Source organism: Protopterus annectens, chromosome 13.part0 (genome assembly GCF_019279795.1).
Source record: "Protopterus annectens isolate FY-2018-M chromosome 13.part0, PAN1.0, whole genome shotgun sequence".
Classification (NCBI taxonomy): domain Eukaryota; kingdom Metazoa; phylum Chordata; order Ceratodontiformes; family Protopteridae; genus Protopterus; species Protopterus annectens.
The window spans coordinates 977,796,684-977,818,658 of NC_056747.1; the positions used below are offsets into that span (position 1 = coordinate 977,796,684).

General features: G+C 36.4%; 1 protein-coding gene across 6 annotated transcripts in view; it reads right to left on the reverse strand.

Annotated features, from left to right (window-relative positions):
- The window catches only part of LOC122787886 (junction plakoglobin-like), an 803,785-nt gene that overhangs the window by 678,585 nt on the left and 103,225 nt on the right, over positions 1-21,975 (reverse strand). Inside the window, exon 1 of one of the 6 annotated variants that reach the window (XM_044054806.1) lies at positions 15,291-15,401. The exons of the other annotated variants lie outside the window; for them this stretch is intronic. The gene's annotated coding sequence lies outside the window, so the exon portion shown is untranslated. Of the gene's footprint in view, positions 1-15,290; positions 15,402-21,975 lie in introns of those variants that run through there. 6 annotated transcript variants of the gene reach the window in all.

Below are 21,975 nucleotides of genomic sequence, written 5' to 3' on the forward strand. Positions count from 1 at the left end.
GTCAAGGTTTAAGTCTCCCGCCCTTGTGGTTCTGAGGGATCTAGATTTTTTGAGGTGAAGCATATTCATCAAATCTGGGTTTGACATGGCCTTATATGTCAGGCACAGGTCACCTCTGAGCAAGCGGTACAAATGATCATTTCCTGCTAAATAAAGCCATAATACAGAATTTTAAAGGGGAAAGAATCTAAGTATGACATGGAGAGATTACAAAAAAAAAATGAGAACACTCCACATTCATGAATAAAAAATTATAGGACCACTTGTGTTTGCTACAGGGGAAGTCTCAAGTTGACGGGAAGTTTCAAGGGGAGAGTGCTGTAGACCCGAGGTGTCCATTTCCTTCTTGAGAATGTGGTATTCTATGTCTCAGCAATTGTCACACTTGTAGTCATTGTAGGAGGAAGAATAGCCCATCTCTGGTCCCTGTTGGAATAACAGTTAGTTACTCTTGGGTGAAAAAATGCAGACAGTACTCAATTCCTGTTAAAGTTCATGCTCGTGCCGGCTTGCCCCCTGCACCCTCCATGTTGTATTCAAAGACTAGTAAATTGTGAGCATGTGTGTCATTAAGGGGTCATTTGCATAAATTCCATGAAACTTTCAAAGATTTTAATTTGTGTTTTCACACACACACACATACACACACACACACACACACACACACACACACACACACACACACACACACACACACACACACACACACAAAATACAAATCCACAAAACCCATCAATGTCTAAGACTGCAAAACTTAAATGAAACAATAACCCTTAGAAGATTGCAAAATGTATTTATTATTTATTAGCATTTGCTTACCAAGCAATTCTGATTGGGCAGTAAAAACCCTTTTTAATGAAGGCATGGGAAGGAAAGCTCCACATAGACTACAAATGTACCATGAACACATAATAACTGGCATTAAATGCACAACTACACTGTACAAAAATTGTCTAGCATCAACATATGGAATACTTAGAAATAATAAGCGTAACAATTAATCATACAAGAATTTTAGTGATGGAGGTAAAAGTCAAGAATTGTTCAGGTAAACAAAAATTAAAAAAAATGAAAGCTGACTTTATTAGTAGGTTGGCATGTGTGTAGGGAGACTTGGGAGGGTATAATATAATACAGAACAGAGCAGACAGGAAGCAGAAACTTTAGTAGTGATTACATATCGCACTTACATGAAAAAGTGGTAGTTGTTATTTCCTACTAGTGACAGAGATGAGCTTAGTGTTAAAGAGAGAGACAGATAAAAAATTAAGGGTAGAAAGGAAGTAAACAATGACTGGCAGTGTAAGGAAAAGTTTTTTTAGGTTAAGCATTTCTGTTAAGATTGAGATAATGAGTGGTGATGGGCAAATTTGTTAAATTAGTAAGTAAAAGTAGCCTTTTATAGGTATATTGGAAATAGAGTACAGATATTTATAATATTTACAGGCAGTTTAGTAGAATTGTATGAGTCAAAAATATTTATACTAGTTTAGTTAATGGGTTCCAGTCATAAATTATATTTAAGTGGTGTTAGGTTCCTCTGGGGTTGAGCAACAGCAAGCCCTGGGTAATTTGATAGGCATTTCTCAAAATAAGTTTTGAAGGTGAAGAGTCTATTAACTAATCTCAGTAAGGATTGGATTGCATGCCATATTTTAGTGATGAAGGCTGAGCATAGGGCATCTGCTGCTGAATTAATGGACTTGTGAACATTAAGAAGCAGTTTGTCTTGTGAATGTAATTGTCTTGAATGTACATAATGCTGAATGAGTCCTGTCAGGGTTGGGCATTTTTGTGGATTGTGTACGATATTGAGAGATACAATTAGCTGAGAATAGGTGAGGTAATTCCAGTCAGTTTGTTTGTTTTAGGGCAATACAGTGTTTGTTTTAGGGCAATACAGTGGTGTGACCTATAAGGCAGATTTGTTGTCAAGCTTGTCTCTTTACTGTATCATTGTTCTAATTTAAATGTAAGCATGATCTATAGATTTGCAATGATTGGAGAGCCATATTGTAGTAAATTAAGTGGAAAGTAGATGCCAAGTGTTTTAGATGTCTCTGAAGGAGGGCTTGATTCTTTAAAGTATCCTGAGTATCTGGTGGTTCTTTGAGATGGTCAAATATATATGCAAGTTGAATTTCAAGCTGCCATCTATAGCTATAATTACCCCTAATAGTTTTGTCCAAGACAATGTTTATTTTGAGTTATTCAGGGAGGTAATAGTGAAATAGTCCTGTCCAGATTGTGTGCTTTGGGAAGTAATTGGAGTAGCTTTGTTTTCCTTGGATTTAGTAGATCACAGTTATTAAGGCAGGATTCAATGAAGGCAAAAGATTGCTGGGTTATTTGCTGAAGATGGGACAGAGTTTGGGTGCAGCATATGTGGGTCAAACTTTCAGCATTGTGGATTAAAGCGATATATTTGGATGCAGTATGGAGGTTGTTAATAAAAATATTAAAGAACAGAAAACCCAGAATAGATCCTTCAGGGAATGGTATGAAAGCTGAGTGGGCACTTTTTTATTTAGCAGACTGTTATTGATCTGATAGGCAGCTGTTGAACCATTGTAGGGATGGGGTTAGGAGACTGAGAGAAGATAACTGTTGAAGTAGTTTAGGGTGAGAGACAGTATCAGAGGGTTTTGGTAATTCAAGAAATAAGGCAGAAATGAGGCCACCATCGTTTGCTTGGTAAATGATGTTGACAGTGTTGAGGAGAGCTGTGATAATATTCTGTTCTGGGTGGAGGTCATGCTGAGAAGGTGTGAGAAGCTGATGGTTAAGTAGGTGTGAAAAAAAATGTCTGGGGGACACATTTTTGTAGTATTTTGGACAAAGGAGACAAGATATTGCAACTGGCCTGAAGTTTGAGAAATCACTGGGGATTTCATGCTTATATAGTGGGATGTGTATGATTTTTTTCCAAAGGGATGGGACATGGGACTCACTGATAGATCTATTTATTAATATGGACATAGGGTAGGCTATAGCATCTGCTGCCAATCTGAGATAATTTATGGGAAGGTTGTCTACAGCAAGAGTAGTGGGTTTTAGTTTTTGTAGGTGTTTTTTAAATGGAGTAGGTTGATGCAGCAGTGTGAGGTGAGGGAGGGCAGAGTGGTTGTTTGCTTGTTGACAGGTACTTGAGTTAGTGGATGAATTCTTTTTTACTAAAGTGGTTATAGTATCAATGAGGTAAGAAATCATTTTGATTCAATTTCAGATGGAGTTTTATCAGATGATGGATTGGTCAGGTCTTTTTGCCCAGGGCATAACATCAGAAAACATTTGAATTATTTTGATAGGTGTTCTGGAGTGCTGTATATTATTGTTTTTTTTTTTTTGTCAGCTCTAATTTTGGTTTCAGTAAGGTTGTGCAGGTATTTGTAGGCTTGGAGGTTTTGATGTGTTTATATTGAGACCAGGCTTTCCAAGCCTTGTTCATAGTGTGCAAGAGTTCTTTGGATGATTTGTTTAGCCATGGAACAGGATTGGCTTTGACTGTTTTTCTTCTAATAGGGCCTTGCTCATAAAATGTGCTGAGAAACAATATTGAATTTTGCAATAGCATTATCAAGTGTAATGGGTCAGAATAGATCAACTGTATTTTTTTATTGTGGATGTAAAAGTTTTGTATTAAAACTGGATAGTTTGTGTACCGTGTTGTAGCTATAAAGTTGACTTATTGTATTTGTTGATTGCTAATAAGCTGTGTGCGCACGCACACACACACACACACACACACACACACACACACACACACACACACACACACACACACACACACACACACACACACACAGGCACACACACATATAGATAGATAGAGAGATAGATAGAGAGATAGATAGATAGATAGATAGATAGATAGATAGATAGATAGATAGATAGATAGATAGATAGAAAATAGGACCTGCATTAAATCATCAAAATTCACCAATTCAGCTTTGTAGTATATTGACCCACTTAATCTAAAACATCAAAACACAGAAAATATGTACCTAAATAAATAAATAAATCAATAAAACTGCTTTTTGCAGGGGGGTTGCTCTCTACACGTCCTGCTAATTATATATACTAACTCTGATAACACACAACAGTGGGGAAAAAGGAACAACTTCTTGCCCACTTTTAAGAGAGTTTGCTTCATACAGCCAGCAGCTCAGCCTGTACCCCAATACCACATGCACATGCAGACATTCCCACATGTGCACACATTCACAAAAGTGCACTCATTCACACATGCAAACACAAAACACATGCACAGGTAAACCATTTTTACTTTATTCTACATACATTGACCAAATAAGTTTGATGCAAAGCAGAACAAAGTTAAAACTGACCATATGCATTTTAATATATATATATATATATATATATATATATATATATATATATATATATATATATATATATATATATATATATCTATATACATATATGGATCTACTTAAAATAATTGACAGACCCAAATGTTGATGCTCCTAACATCAGCACCAAATGCTGACAATGCAAATGTCGATACGTTAGTGCATGGTGGTCGAGCAATAACCTTAGTGCTGCTAAATTAAAATGCAAAAAAAAGAAAACGTGTTATACTCGTATAACACGTGTACAGATGAATTGAGAAATCTGTCCAAACATTTGATATCTAAAACTCCATCCAGAGTTTATAAGTGAAATTCAAAACTTACACAGATTTCCCTATTAGAGATGCATGCAGCTGAGCCTAAAAGTCTTTGTTCAGTGATGCAAAACAATGTCTAAACCTTAAAGCGACTAGTTTATTGAAAGTAACATTTGACAGGTGGAATGCCTGGCTAATGACTCACCTTAAATAATAATGCATGTAAAGGGCATGATTCAGTTTTCTTGCACTGCATATGCTACACGAAGAACTGGTTGAACTGGCAATTCCAGATGATCACATAGCAAATTTAGTATTTAATGTTCCTCAGTTATGTGGCAAGGATATTACTAACATAGAGACCACATTTTTTTTTTCTTTTCAGAAATGTGTCTCATTGGAAAGAGACCTGTTATTCACAGAAAATATTTTTCACTGCATATTATATTGCTGTTAACTCACTACAGTAATACTTTCATTTTATAATTCAAGGACATACCTGGAAAATTCTAGATACTGTGATTCCTGGCAGAACAAGATGTGTTAAGTTACATACAGCAATTTGATAAGGGCTGATGTTAAAGAAAGATCTGACAACCTTTGATTACTTCCAAAGAGCTAAATGATTTAACTAATGATTTCAGAATCACCATCTCTGACTGATGGCTTCACTGAACCAGCCATGGTCTGACCTTAGTATCTTGGATTCCACACTGTACAAAAAAGTTGTTAGTCTTACACAGGAAATTGAAACTGCCATCAAAATCCAAACGTAATGTTACAAATATCAGACCCGGGGGCTAACTAATCTTAGGATGGTCAAGCACCCAGATTCAAGCATAAACATCAAGCTCACAGTAAACAAAAGCCAAAGAATAAAATTCCACATGAACTCACGATAGAAACTGTGCACACCTCATGTTAATAAAAACAAAATAGTTTCATATACACATCAGTTAATCTCCTGACCCAAGAAAAAACAGTGCAAAAGCATTTTTACAGGAGGGAAGCCCTCACAACAACCTTAGACTTAATAACATCTGGGTCATACAATTGCAGAAAAAAGGCAAACACCCATAATTGATGAAAGTCATAGGTATACACAAATTAATTTATATTCCGACACTATTTTATCTATTTAATACCTATGATGATGCTGGGACACTTGTTATTGATAATGACATCTTCAATACAAAAGCACAATAATACTTGATACATATTCAGTCAAATCCATTCATATTTGACAAAGAAGCCATATAAAGTGGCTTTCATGGAGGATTGTTTAGAAATTAAAACACTGATAACAGTGGTCATGCTTTTCACAGCCAAACACGCTTCCTATATTGACAATCCATTGAATCCAAGTCCATTAAAGATTATTATTTTAGCACTGGCATTTTATAGACAAGTGGGAAAGTTGTTATCCATTTTATCTGTACTTTTTTGTTACCATCTAGTTGGCTAGGTTTTAGTTCAGATTCCAGAATGCTATTCATCCCCTGTGTTTTAATGACCACTGTCTCCCAACTCGTGATAGCTATTCTCTTTTCTGAATATTCTCAATTATATTATTTTAGATAGATGTTTCCAAACTTATGGAGGGATGTGACACCAAACATAGTCACTGTTTTTCTGTAGACCAACAGGATCACACTATGATTCAGTGATTGGCATATGTGTGTATGTGTGTGTGTGCGTGTGTGTGTGTGTGTGTGTGTGTGTGTGTGTGTGTGTGTGTGTGTGTGTATGTTTCTGTAAAGATAACACTTTAAAAATACACAGATTAGTTGTAGAGGGCTTTGCTTTGTTCCATGTTTCTTTCATTTAAGATAACTTAAACTTCAGCCCTGGATTCAAGTCATGGGAGCCTGTAGGCACTTGAATATTTATTTGTTTGTTTATGCATTTATCTGAAGCATTAAATTGCATATTTCTGCTAAGTATTGTACAAATTAAAATTGGTGGTGCTGCGGTAGTGTTGTCGCCTCACAGTTAGACATTGCCCATTCGATTCTCAGTTAGAGCGTCTTCTCTGTGGCGACATGCGTGAATGGGCGTTCCTTCATTGAAGGTTGTGCATTAGGCCTGGCAAGCCAGTACGTAAAAAATCTACTGCCAATCATTAGCGGACCAGAGTTCCGCTGTGGCAACCCCTCACCGGGAAAAGCCGAAAGACACAAACAAACAAATTGTACAAATTAAAATGAGAATGAATAGTGCTATACTATATACATGCACATTAAAATAACAAATACAGTTAGAAAGTGCTAGTAACTATAATGAGTAAATTAATCAGAACAAAAATTGCTCCTAGTATGCGGTTTAAACAAACTTCCAAATAAGTGGTATTACAGGCAACTTCTGAAGGATGTTTTTGTATCATACCCTTGAATCAGGGAAGACAGATGATTTCAAAGGACTAGCACAAGGCAGGCAAAAAGGCAGTTTGCCAGAGTGTTGTAATACATTCGATAAAACAATAAGCAGCTTTTCACCTATTCGGGGTTACAGGACACTAGTAGCTCTCTTAAATAAAAAGGACTGAGTTCATTCAGTCCTTAGCAACAATAAGCTAATTAATCCACTTGCTTCCTGAACTCTTTTAAACCAGAAAACCACTTGCTTCCTGAGAGGATTCCTTTCAAATCATCTCAAAGCACACCTCTTATGATTTACAATTAAATGATGTAAGTTACAAAAAGTACAAAGTACGAAAGCTGTTTTTTAGATGATGGGCTACATACTAGTGTTAGTATAAAAGTGGGAGGTTGGTATAATGATTATGGTGTTTACCTTACAGACATAAGATCCAGAGTTTGATTCTCACATACGGTAATTGACTAAGCTTAAAATAGGTTCCAAGAGCAGTTAGTCTTATACTAGGCTATGAACCTATGAAGTTTGTCTGGCAGCATTGAATTTATATTGAAATTTATGAAAGAAAAAGGTATTTCACATGAAAAAAAGTTCTAGTATTATGGTCAAACGAAGAGTTATATTTATGTAAGTGTGCAAGATAGACCCAGTATATCACAGAGCTGATTGCTCAGCTGTTTAAAAGCTTTCCAAAGATGTTTGACAAGAGTAGGTACCCACAGTGTTTCACTGTATTTCAGAGGAACAGAATTTATTTACAAAACTCTGAAAGTCAGCTGGAAACTATAAGATGCAAAATTGGGTGTCATGATGCTGTGCATAAGGCAATACCATTTGTTTGACTATAGGCTGTACAGTTTTACAATATTAATATTGATATGAAAACATAGTTAATATTCATAACTCCTTTAACCAATATATATCACTAAAAATCTTCACGTTACACACCATGTTTTAATTTCAGTTTGTAACTAACACAGTTTCCAAATGCCAATCCAAATATGACTGTATTAGACTCTATGTGTCCATATTTAATGAATATATGGAAAGTATGTCATGTTTTTCATATAATTTTGCAAACACTCCATAAAAACTGTAGTTCTCTCTACATTCCATGTTTAATGTTTTACTGAGTCTATCAAGTAGCACGTGGTGTCAGCTTTTACATGCTATCTTCGTTTGTCATACATGACCTACAATTAATGAGATACTAGACCAAGTACTGGAATACTGGCAGGATCAATATAGTGTAACTCAAACCAACACAGCAATTTGTGTGTTTCCTTAACAATTGTATTTACTGTTATTAGTCTTCTAATACTTAAAATTGCATAGGTACTCTAGCAATACAGTGTCAAACACCATTTGTTGCCTTACTATTGTAAATATGCAAAATATTTCACATTTTTCATAAACGTTGGCGCACACGTTTTAGCAGTACAAACCCTGTATAGCCTAGAGTTATGTTCACTTTGGATACAAACTATAATCTTATATCTCAGAAGAGGCTCTGTGCTTTATAATGCATGTCCTACCATTCATCAGATATTAGTATCAGTATTAGAATATTGTCTCTGCTCCCCTTCTTTCAGATCTACTAACAGACACTTTCTCTCACGGCCTACATCACTGTGTACTTGTATAGCAATCTGTGCCTTGAGATCATGCTCCTGTATACAGTGCACATTTAAAAATGCTCTGTTGATTTTATTATGCTTGTATGTGACCAATGTTAGTTTTCTTCCTGTACTGTGTGTAACTTTTGAATTCTTACACATTTTAAGACATTGTACATTGTTAAGCATGTTTTTTTCCCTCGGACTATCATAGTCTTTATGTTTTACATATTTTGTTAACTCCAAATGTTTTTGGTTTTACTATGTATTTGATTACTTATATTTCATGTACTATTTACAGCTTTTCTCCTCAGGCCTCTGCTGAAAAAGGGCTGCTGCCCAGTTGGATTAACCTAGTTAACAAATGTCAAACAAATAAATTATAAAATAAATAAATATTGCTAATACCAATATCTTATACAGCAAACAACCTGTTATATTTCTGTTTTTCTTCCTCTTAGTCATGTGGTGTGCTTTATATAAATTATGTTTTAACTCCCAGTGTTTTCATTGCCTTCCTAAACATATAACTCAATTCAGAAACATAATAATCATGTAGTATTAGCCCTAATAGTGAAATATTGCTAATATTAATCATTTGTTTCTCAAACACACAACAGTGGATATCTTTATGATACCTGCCATATTTTGTATTTTTTCAATAACACCCACTGCTGTATAGCCCCCACACATGAAGTTATCACAATTATTTTTTCACTTAATAAAGGTTATATGAAAAATGTTTTGTGTTTTTTTTTTTTTTTTTTTTTCCATTTATTTCTGCAAACACCAGTTCTGCTTGCAGAGGCTGATGTATTCCCTTATGCAGGCTCCACCATTCAGGTGCATTACTTTAGCTATTTTATTTATTTTTATTTTATTTTATTTTTGTTTTACATTTGTTTACCGGGATAGTCCGACTGGACACAGGTCCATTTACAGTGGAGGCCCGGGGAGAAAAGCTCCGTGCAAGTAACAATAATAGTTAAACATGTCGTAAAAGTTACATATAAAAAATAACAGCCATAAGGCACTTTTAACAGAAGTAGCAAATCTTAAATCATGCATAAAAAATTACATTTTGAAGTTACTAGTAGGGATTCCTGAGTTGTAGCATAACAAGAGAATTCTATGAGAGTAGCTAGTTGATTAGATGTTATATGAGGCAGGGGTTTTATGTGATGCATGGGCATAGCCAGGAATCTACAAGGTGTGCTTTGAGAGAGTTTTTAAACAGAGTAGAGGTTAGAGTAGAGGGAAGGTTGTTCCAGTTCCTGGCTATGTTGTGGGAGAAGTGAGCTCTACCTGCAGAGTTATTGGCTGCAGAGATACAGAGGAGAGATTTTTCAGAAGAGCGGAGGGGGTGATTTGACATGAACTGGGTTAGGAGTTGTTTTAGGGATGGGGTTTTGTTAGGATAATTCACAATATTGTAGGCTTGTAGGCAAGTATTAATTGGTGATAGTTAAGTAGTTGAGGAAGCTCAACCATTTAAGCTCTCGTAATGCTTGACAGTGATGGGTTTTGAAGGTGGAGTTACTACCAAATCTGGAAATTTTATTGTAGCATGACTCAAGTTGTTCAAGGTCCTGTTTTCTTGTGTAGGTAAGGATTGGTGCAGCGTACATAAGGGTGGATAGTAAGTATGTTTGGGCTAGTGTAATTCATGCGTGATCAGATAGGCATTTTCTATGTCTGTATAGTGTACCCATTCTTTTGTGGACCTTTTTGAATGTTTGTGATATATGGACATCAAATAGTAGTTTATTGTCAATTTCTACACCAAGGAGTATGGTGTGATCGGTGGGGGAGATGTTAGTACCATTTTTGGATGTGATTATGAAAGGTTGATGGGTGGGTTTAGCTTTGTTGGGAGTGAATATGAGTAATTCGGTATTGTTCGGATTGAGGATGAGCTGGATCTGGGTAATCCAACTTTCCACTGAGGTAAAGGATTCCTGAGTGAGTCTTTGTAGGGTAGTGAGTGATGGTGCAGAGCAGATCAGGGTTGAGCCATCTGCATATTGTATAAGTGTGGCATGTTGGGTGGAGGTATGAAGGTTGTTGGTAAATATGGAGAAGAGTAGAAGGCCCAATATTGAACCTTGTGGGACTCCTATAGTGGTTGGAAGTAGTGGAGATAGTTCATAGGTTCATAGATTAGTACTACGCTATTTGCCCTTGTGGGCCATTTTAAGCCTAGCCACGTAGCCCATGTGAGAATCAAACCCTGCACCTTGTGTCTTCAAGGTAAACACCTTAACCATTCTGCCATCCTCCCACCCCAGTTTGTTTTACCACTGGACAGATTGTTGTCTGTCTGATAGGTAGTTTTTAAACCAGGCTATAGTGAAAGGGGCAAAGGATAGGGAGGCCATGGAGTCTAGTAGTATGGTGTGTGACACCATGTCAAATGCCTTAGATAGGTCTACGAATATTGCTGATAGGAAGTTGTTGTTATTTCTGTAAAGGTTAACTGTATTTGTAAATGAGAGGAGGGTAGTAGTTGTGCTATGGTATTGCTGGAAGCTGTGTTGTATGGGAGAGAGGAGATTGTTAGCGTTTAGGAATTACATAACATGAGAGTGAATACACCTTTCTAGTATTTTAGATAAGGGGGTAGGATGGCTATGGGTTGGTAGTTAGAGAAATCATAGGAGTTTCTACCTTTATGAAGAGAGATGATATGATACTTTCCATAGCTGTGGGATGTAGGATTCCTGAATGGAATGATTAATAAGGATGGAAGATTATTTTTAACTTTTTAGCTAAAACTTTTATATCTCTAGCTATGCTAACTTTATACAATTTCTGTTACACACAAACTTTGTCTAACAAGCACTGCTTACAGAGCCCCAAACAGGATAGTGTTATACTCCAAAATAACATTATTAGTGAGGCAATGGAAATGCTTCACAGCTTTCATAGCCATTAACAAATACACTTTGTGAAATCAAGCTCTACATATACCACACTGATAGTTTATCTGATCTCATATACAAAGTCGGATCAGATTCCACATGCCTTCTCATTACCTCATGCAGATAGTAGCAGTCCTGAGAATCTGCTATTAATAATAAGAATAAAATGAAATAAAAGTAACACACACATTGCTAGCCAGAAAAGAATACTGGAGTAAAACTGTGACATAAAGGAGCCTACAGCAACAAAATGTCTGCAAAGCTCAGCTGTTAAAACTGCTCTAATTAAAAAAAAAAAAAAAAAAAAAAATGACAATTTTTGCAAAGAACTAATGTGTTTTTGCTTGCTGTAAATAACAAAGGCTACTCCACAGATAATAAAAATAAAATGAAATACACACTGCTAGCTCCAAAACAATATTAGAATATATCTGTGACAAAGGAAGGCACAGCAATAAAATGTCTACAAAGCTCAATTGCTAAAATGCACTAATTGAAAAGAAAAAGAAATTTTTTGCAAAGAAGTAATCCATTTTAGTTTGCTGTAAAACAAAGACTGTCCCCCAGGAAGCTTAAATCAAAAGTAAACACATGTACATTACTTACAAGAGGCAGAGAGAAAATGTCTGCAGAGATTAATGTGATCTATTCTTGCAAACAAACAATAACGACAGTAATGTATTTCACTTTGTTTTAGTAAAAAAATACACAATAGCCCTGCCAAACCAGATCAATGACTATTTAACTATAATCAAATGACAGTCAGGGTTGGTGGCTTTCATGGACAGACTGCTTCATTACCCATTCAATATAGCTTCTTTATGGACTGCATACTAGCTGTGATTAAATATGTATTTCTGTTTGATTTACTTCAGAACATACTAGTGCTGTAAAGAAAGATTAATTATTGTTTAATCCTGAATGAATAACAGCAAGTTATCCACAGACTGCCTCTGCACCCACTAATTACAGCAATTTTGTGTTTACATCAGAAGCCTGATTGCAAACAAATGAAGTAATAAATGCATAAACAATGGTCAATTTTTAGCTTGCTAGTGTCAGAAGCAAACATAGTGTCCCACCCCACAACACACAAATTCAGATGTGTTTTTTGGTTACAGCCAGTATATACCTCAGATGTCTGATTGTGATCAAATGAATAAATAAATATATAACTAATAACGAATATAATTTCTATCTTTTGCTGTCACACATAGAGTAACCCCCCCCCCACACACACACACACACAACAGGTTTCTGACCATGACAAATGCATGAAACTGTACTGCTGAAATAAATAAATAAATAAAAAGTACACATTATGAACAGCAAAGTAATTAAGTATTGCAATACTTTATACTTAGACAGTTACTAGAATAATAATTGCAGTCCTCAGTGATTTGCCACAAAACACATTTTGTAAGGAATGGACCAAAAATATTGATGCTAAACTACAGACTTTAGGCAAAATCAAGGACAATTCCATTTCAGAGCTATAGTGCTCCCTAAAGATGCTTCAGCTGTAAGCCTTCCTTAAGAACTTCATTATGTATACACATTTGCTAATGCAATGCACATATAGCTAATACCCATGCAAGGTCACCAAAGAAAAGCGATGATTTGTTTTATCTATTTTAAATCATTTATTCAAATGTTTTAATAATAGAGAGTGGAGTTAAGGAGTGATAAAATATTGCTATTAATATAAAGAATCCCTACATGTGATTACATAACAGAAACAGTGTATGGAGGTGGGTTTGTTTTGAAGATATTTTTTCACAATTGTCTATGCAAATAAACGTTTTTACTGCACTTAGAGGTCACATTACTAATTACCTTTGATGTTGTTTTTCTTACTACTGTGCTATGTACTCTGCATACCATGTTGTTTACTGTAAAATTATCAACTATTGTAATATTGTAACATTTTCTATTGTAATATTGTAACATTCTCTATTGTATTGCTTTCTTATTGTACTTGAGGAACTTTTCTCCCCGGTCCTCCGCTGAAAAAGGGTTTTTGCAGGGGGGCTGAGCCCCCCACACCCCCTGCAACTTAAATATAGCAACTCAGAGATTGCACTACAGTGATGAAAACAGGAATTCGCAAGTTCTGCACTATACCGTGATCTGAATATACAGTTGTCGGACTTTCAAAACTTTAGAGATATGGTCTCAGCCATATCGTCCTTAGAGTTTTGAAACTTTGGCAATGTGATAGGGACCCATATATATATATATATATATAATATATATATATATATATATATATATATATATATATACATATATATATATATCTATATATATATATATATATATATATATGTATCTATATCTATATCTATATATATATATATATATATATATATATATATATATATATATATATATATATGGGTCTACTTCACATGGTCGACAAGCCATTTGATCGACTTTCATTTGGTCGACAATTCATTTGGTCGACAAGCAGTTTTATGTGGGGGGCTTTGCCCCTCACACCCCCCAATGTGGGGGGCTGTGCCCCCCCCTAACTATATATATCAACTCCAGGGTCACACAACATTGGAGAGGGGGGCAAATCTGCCTGTCGACCAAATGAATTGTCGACCAAATGAAAGTCGTTCAAATAGCTTGTCGACCATGTGAAGTAGACCCATATATATATATGTATGTATATATATATATATATATATATATATATATATATATATATATATATATAGACACACACACACACATGTATATGGGTCTACTTCGTATTATCAAATTCTCATTTACCCAAAAATTATATTCCTGAGATGACTTCGCCATAAACTTATTTTAATGAACAGCCAGATCACTGGTTATACTCCATGAAACTAACCACTTAGCCACCACGTAAAAATAAATAAATAAATAAATAAATAACCGAAACAAATCAAACCCCCCTCCCCCCAAGTAAATATACCAACTCTCTGAGATCGAACTATAATGGGGAAAAGGACAAAGTTCATCAAGGTGGCCAAGTGTTTAGTTTCCTGGAGTAGACCCAGATAGATAGATAGATATATGCTAGTTTGTTGTCTCTAGGTTCAGTATTTCAGTTTACATTCTTATACAAAATTGTGGATGCAATGGGGTAAGCATATGAAAAAAAGACATGGAAACTGAACAGTTGAAGGAGTAGACTTACATACACCAAGTCTGCGATGGCCTTTTCCTGGAATATTCCATTTTCTTCGAGGTATGATGATCCCGGAGTTGATGTTGATATATATATATATATATATATATATATATATATATATATATATATATATATATATATTATATATAAGTTTGAGAGATGTGGAGGGCTTGCACCGACATTGAGGGGGCTGGGGGTTGCCCCTGCAAAAAAAGAAATTTAAAGGAGAAGAGTGATCTTCAAGACTGGCTCTTCTCCTGTTTTTTTTTTTTTTTTTTTGGCATGTTGGCACTCGGCATTTGAAGTGCAGACATCTGAATAGGGAGCTGTCAAGAGGACTCACCTGTTCAGATTAATATGTTCTTCTAGAATATATGACAACTTGGATTTCCTGTGAAGTATGCTCACGTATGAAGAAATGAGCTGGAGTGCGTAAGGCCTACTAAGTAAAAAGAATAATCTTAACCACAGACCTGGCAGCAACTGGAAGCCAGCGCAGGTCTCACCACAGCAGAGCAATATGACATAAACTTAGGCACATATATTCATTACACATGCTCATTCAAGGGTTGCATCACCTTTTCCACCTGTCATAAGGAATCTGGCACTCTGGTTGATAATTCCTTATCATTCTTCCACAGTAATTCAGAAAGCTTCCCATCTGGCTCATCTAATTTCCAAAGGCATCTTTAATAGATCTGAAAAAGTTACCAAACAAAAGAAGTGTCCTTCTGCATTAGAGAAGCTAAAAAACAATCATAAATGCAGAAGTCAAGTCTTCTGAAACAGAATAAATCATATCCATCTACGTTAAAAACGACATGATTGTACAACACTTGGCTAAGCATTTTTATATAGCATGGGACTTCATCAGAACTAACCATGGAATACTGATAAAATGCTTTACATAACTTTCAAAGATCATACCATTTTTACCAAGTGACACAAGAAGCAAAATTAATTCATGCAGTTATTTGTGAATAACCTCTTAACATAAGAAAATGAAATTAAGCAACTAACAAATACTACAGTTATGCTTGATATTCAGTTATGTACATTATGTATAAATAGCATAAAATAGAATAATATTCTCCAAGAAATAAAAAACGGGGGCAGAGAAGGAAGAAGTTAAGAGGAAACCAGTAGCTGTAAGGTTAGGTGATATGGAGGAACCAGACGGACTGTCTCCCATGATCTTTAGGAGTCTGGCCAACATATTGACAGATCGCTTGACACAGGTTTTCTTTAAATCACAGAACTGAACAGAAGTGCCTGAGGAGTGCAAAACAGCAAATACTCTTTTACAAGGGGTGGAGGGGAGAAGTAAGAAAATAGTCTGGAGCTACAGGCCATTCAGTCTAACAGAGGTGTCAGGGAAAATCATAAAGACAATCTTCATGGAAAAACTGGCTGCTTTCCCAGAGAACAATAAGCTGTAAGATAACATCCAGCAGGGGTTCATGGCCAGAAGAAACTGACAGACAAATGTACATTAGTTTTATGTATGCATTATGGCAAGAATTGGCAAAGGAGTACTGCCAGACATGGCTTACCTGGATTTCAGCAAGGGCTTTTGACTCAGTTCAACACATTTGGCTGCTATAAAAAAAAGGAAGGGTTGGGGATAAGTTCCTGATTATGGAGTGAGATTGCTGCATGTTTCATGGTAGATCACAGTGGGATGTTTTGTTTAGGAATACGAAATGTGACAAGTGGAGTACCCAGCACCATAACTAGGTGAGGTGAAGGAGACAGCTTCCCTAGGCAAAAGCTATTAGGGGGCACAATCAGCAGATGCTGATGGGGGCATGCAATACCAGCAATCATTATGAATATTTAAGGATATCACAGATTCATAAATGAATACTGATACTAGCACAGAGAAGAAAATAACTTTTTTTTGTCCTCAAGTTTGGGTTGAGGGGGGCATCAGTTTGGGAATCTGCCAAGTCACCAGATGAGCTGCTCTAGCAGTTCAATGGGGGTTACACTGGGATTCAGTACTCTTTAGATTTGAGGGAAGAGAGATCAGGGTTAACCTAATCATTGATGACACAAACTTGACAGTAACAGCAGAGGATGGGGAAGAGTCTAAGGAAGGATTTTGACAGGCTGACAAAGGTGTCAAGTGAGTCACAGTATAGACTAATGCAACATAATGCATCACAGTCACAGCAACCCTGGCATGATTTATCAGCTTAGGGGAGTAGAACTGATGGCACCAGAGTAGGAAAAGGTCTGGAATTGTTGACCATACCTTAACTGACCTGCAAAAAAGAGCAAAGTGAAAAGGAAATGGTAGCAGATATAGAGTGCCTGGACATATCTCTAGAGTAAAAAAAAAAAAACTGAAGCAAAAAGGTGTTTCTATTATACCAGGTCCTGTGGTTATTGAAGTCATACAATGAGAGAAGCATCAGGCTATCAGGCTGCTGGAAGGCATCCAGAGGGGAAAAAAATACAAGAAGAGTCCATAAGATGTTGAAGAAAGCATATGACCAGACACTCGAGGAGCTAAAGCTCCTCTCACTAGAGACCAGAAAAGACAGAAGAATAGAGAGGTACTCCACACAAAAATTCAAATGCACATGGGATATGTAGCTAAAATATAAGGAAGAAGATTGGAATGGAAAACAGGTAGAATGCTGAATGTGTTTAAAGGACAAACTAAACAGCCTCCTTGTATTTTTTTACCACTATGCAAATACAAAACAATTTTGTGTTCTAATTCCTATGAACAGAAAGAGATATCTAAGGTTGTGGGATAAGAGAGCCCCAGCTGAACCCCTCCAGTGCCATAATAACCGATTGGTTCCTTCTATATCTTAAATGCAGACCTGCTATAGGGATCCTCAGAATGAAATATATTGGTTGATACTACATGGGTGAAAAATCCCACTGCTGATATCTGGAGCAAATCATTTCCTGAAAACAAAACTATGAATAGTGCAATTGCATTTACTTTTTTTTTTTTTCAAAAGTCAAATGAAAATGCAGTAACAGGTATGTCTGGACAAGCTGCTCTTTCATTCTTCAATAACTATCTACCTGTGAACCTTACTGGACACCAGTCTGTTATTCTGCATTGATAACCTGATAGTAACCAGGGTCAGTGCCTCCTAAAGGATTACATTTAATATAAAACAATATTGTCTTGTATTAAATGACTGGCTCCAATCTACAGTGTTCTATTCAAAGCTTAAAAAAAGAAAAAAAATCTCTTCTATACCACCCCAACCTTTTAAATTGGCAACCTGGCAGTATCAAACTGCATCTTAATGTATTCTTTAGGTAATACATCTAAAAATATCAGTGCCTTCAAATACCTTGGCATATGGAAGAATTCCTCCTTTGTCTTTTCAGCCAGCATTTGGCCCATCAGAACCAAGGTCAACAAATTACTTTGATTCTTCTACAAATGCTCTCAATTTCTGAGCAAGGACATCAGAAAAAGGGGCTACAAGTGACACACTTAGAGTATGGCCTCCTCCTCTTTAGCTTGGCTTTTGTCAATAATTTGTATCTCCAAATATGCTTTCTCACAAAGTCTGTATCTTTATTGTGCTTATTTCTTATAGAGAATTCCGCTGTATTTTTTTAAATATTATATGGTTCTCCTTCTCCATGGGAGAGAATAACTGCTATGGGGTTTCTTTTTTGCACTACATATTTCAAGACTGTCCACATCAAACAAAAAAACCTTAAATTTAGAACAGTTATAATACTACTGTACAATATCTTAAGTAATGATATCACTCTGATTTGTCCCAAAATATACTTAGGTCCACCAACTATGGTTTCTCTGTCCTTACTCCCAAAATTTCGGATCCCTTACCTTCTTATATCTGGAATTATTGTACTCAAATTTAACAAAGCTGAGCTCAAGCAGCTATTCAAAAAACTCAGTTCATTGTAAATTGCAGACACATTAAAGTGAAGTCTTAAACTCTTTGGCTAACAAAAGAAAACTGAGAAGGATTCTTACCCTGCACACACACACACACACACACACACACGCACACACACACACACACACACACACACACACACACACACACACACACACACACACACACACACACACACACATGCACCCTTTGCTCAGATATACAGCTCAGAGACTGCATAACCTCTGGGAGGAGAGAATATTTGATTGTTTCATCATCCTCAAGTTTAAGAAGCCTTAGAATTAGTACAGTTCAGTGGGGGGTAAGTGGTGAAGCCCTCAGAAGGGGGAATTGCTTTTCTTAACTTCTTTTGTATCTGTTTTGAGTGTTTGTGATCAGTACACACTTTACTTGTTAAGTCCACTAGTTTTAATTAAATGTGCAGCTAGTACGATCTTGGATGGAATTCTTTGATCCTGTGCCCAACAAGCTCTCTTTTGACAAATTCAGGTACACCTATTTGGAATAGTACCTCCCTGAAATAACTCAAGTTAGCACTAGCTGCTAAGCTAAGGTCTAAAGCTATCTGTAACTCTTCTCACATTAAAAATCACTCCACAGAAGCTCACCAGAAGCTTTGGATACTCTTATCTGACAATGTTTAGCTCTTTAAGTCAGGTGTAATGCCTTGACATAACAACATTTAGACAACTTAGAATGGGAATTAGCAGTTCTGTGGGCATATTAATATAGCAGCAGGATAATGATTTGTTAAGGAAAGGTGTAGCCAACATTAACAGCCGCAGGAGTCAGACAAATATTCTGATACATTTTTCATCCATTTGGATTTGAACCTTTAGAGCATTGCAAGAAAATCATTTATATCTGAGTATTATCCAGACACACCATGTAGGATGTCATACCTCTGAGAGTTCACATTTTACATTAGATTTTAGCAAATGTGATTAACATTTTTATCTGTACGTCCAACTCTTCAGCTTGTTGAAAAGTACATTAAATTGAATAAACATAGTTAAGCACAGTGGCATGGAGCACAATGGAGTAATGTGGCCAAAGGTAATAAAATCATAAGATATTGCTACAGACTGTATGCTATCAATTACACTAATCGAATGGCTCAATTAGAGCTCTTGAAAGAAGCCAAAAATGTATCTACACATGTGAACATTATCTCATCATCCCACAAAGGAATTTGTACATTTAAATAACACAATTGAATCACAGTGACAATTTACTGAAGCAGAAGAAATAAACAGGGAGAGAGAGAGAGAGAGAGAGAGAGAAACAGACAGATGGGTACAGAGAGGAACAGCAACAGTATTGTGTAGGACATTTAGAAACATCTACAGTATATGGTGTTTTAATCTTCCTTATTAAATCATTAATCTGTCCATCTCTGTACAATACAATGCTTGCCACAGGCAAAAATAAGGGGTAAGAGAGTGCAGTGAACATGAAGACATAAGCAGGATAAGGTTAGCTTAAAAAGTTTCTTGTTGGGATTGCAGTCTTTTTGTAATTGATGTCTTGCTGCACTATTCAAATGGTATGATAATGAAATGGTGACCTACAGCTGTAATCAAATCCATGACATTCTGCAAAAACAGTCTACAAACAGGATAAATATCTCAAAATGCCACTTAGGAACACCTACTTTATTACACCCATTTACTTAAGAACTGTTACATTAGCTATATCACAGCACTGCCTATAATCTGTCTTTACTCTGTATTCAAGTCAAAGTCAAGTCAAGTCAAAGTAAACGTTATTGTCATTTAGCCCATGCAAGTGCAGTCTAAATGAAATTGTGTGCATCAGGCTTGAATTGAGAAGACATATACATACATACAATAACATATACAATGGACATATATTCATCATTTCACACTATACATTTTATTCTACCTACATATTACCACAGTTTACCATAGTGCATCAGATTTGAGCACATTTGCATGAAAGTAACCAGAACACTGCAGATTAAATTGAAATCATCAGCGTTTGCAATAAGAAGTTAAACAGCGTTCACCATCACTCAGCACTCCTGCATTATGTCAACTTTTGCCCAAATGCAAAGGACATAAAGAGAAGGCTTTTCCATGAGCCATTTCTGGTCACAAATGAAGTGTGTGTTTTGACACAGCTATCCAATTATTCACAACATAAATGTAAAATTATAAACACAATTTCATGACTTTGGGAGTCACCACACCAGAGATGGGTGACAACAACAGAATAATGTTGCACAGCCAGTTGGACCAAATCAAGTGTGCCAAGATGACACATAGGCAAAGTGGAGAGCGATGTATTGGGTGTACTTTATTGTGGGACAGATGCCCATTTTATTTATTATTTTTGGAAGAAAGAGAGTAATGTTGGGAAAGGTGTTAGGAATCTCTCAGGTAGGTAGTGAAGGTTAGGAAGCAGGTGCAGACATACAGGACATACAAGACAGACAGGGATGGTGATAGACCCAAAAGGCTGGGGGACACCATGATTGGAGATAGGTAGGGGAAATCAGAGGAGCACCCACATTCAGCTTGAGAACAATGAGAATCTAGTTCCCAACCTGAGAACTGTCATCACTGTCCCCTGCAGCAGCTCCTTGGGCCAGTGTCAGGTGTGGAATCATTTTTACAATCATATGTAGGACTTTTTCAACCCTGCCGATACATACATCATGCCCCTCTCAATGATATCCTGCACCAGCCTTTTCAGCTCCTGCCAGGTGACAAAACCAACACCTCCACTGGTACTGCTCCTGGAGAGTACCACTGCACCAGCAGCTGAGGCAGAGCTACCTGACGCAGGTAGAGTAGGTAGGGCAGGGGTTGTGGAAGCAACACTGACAGGCTCTGAATCCAAAGTGCTGGGTGTCTAAGCTGTCATCTGTGGAGGTATGGTGGGCTGAGCCCAAGTGGTCAGTCTACCTCTCTGTGCTGCTGGTCATTTATTTTTCAGCAGCAAGTTATGCAATCAGCAGAATATTTGTAAATTATAACTGTCCCAAAAAAAAGAGCTATGGTGGGAGGAAACAAAAAAAAGACAGATAATTAGATACATGACATGTCACATTATTGTATTTCTCAATACACTTTATTTGGCAATACACAAACAATTATGAAAATTTACTGTTGTACACATTTGCCACATCCATATATGATGGGAAGGTATTAATGTGTCATAAACTAAACAAATCTCACTGTTATGATATAACAAAGAGCAGTCTTTCTTCCCCATGATGGATAGGATATATGCATTCCAATGTAATAATAACTGCAATTACCATAGTTAAGTTGTTCCTGAAATATTACTGCTGTTAATATTTTACTGATACAGTAATAACAAGTAATTG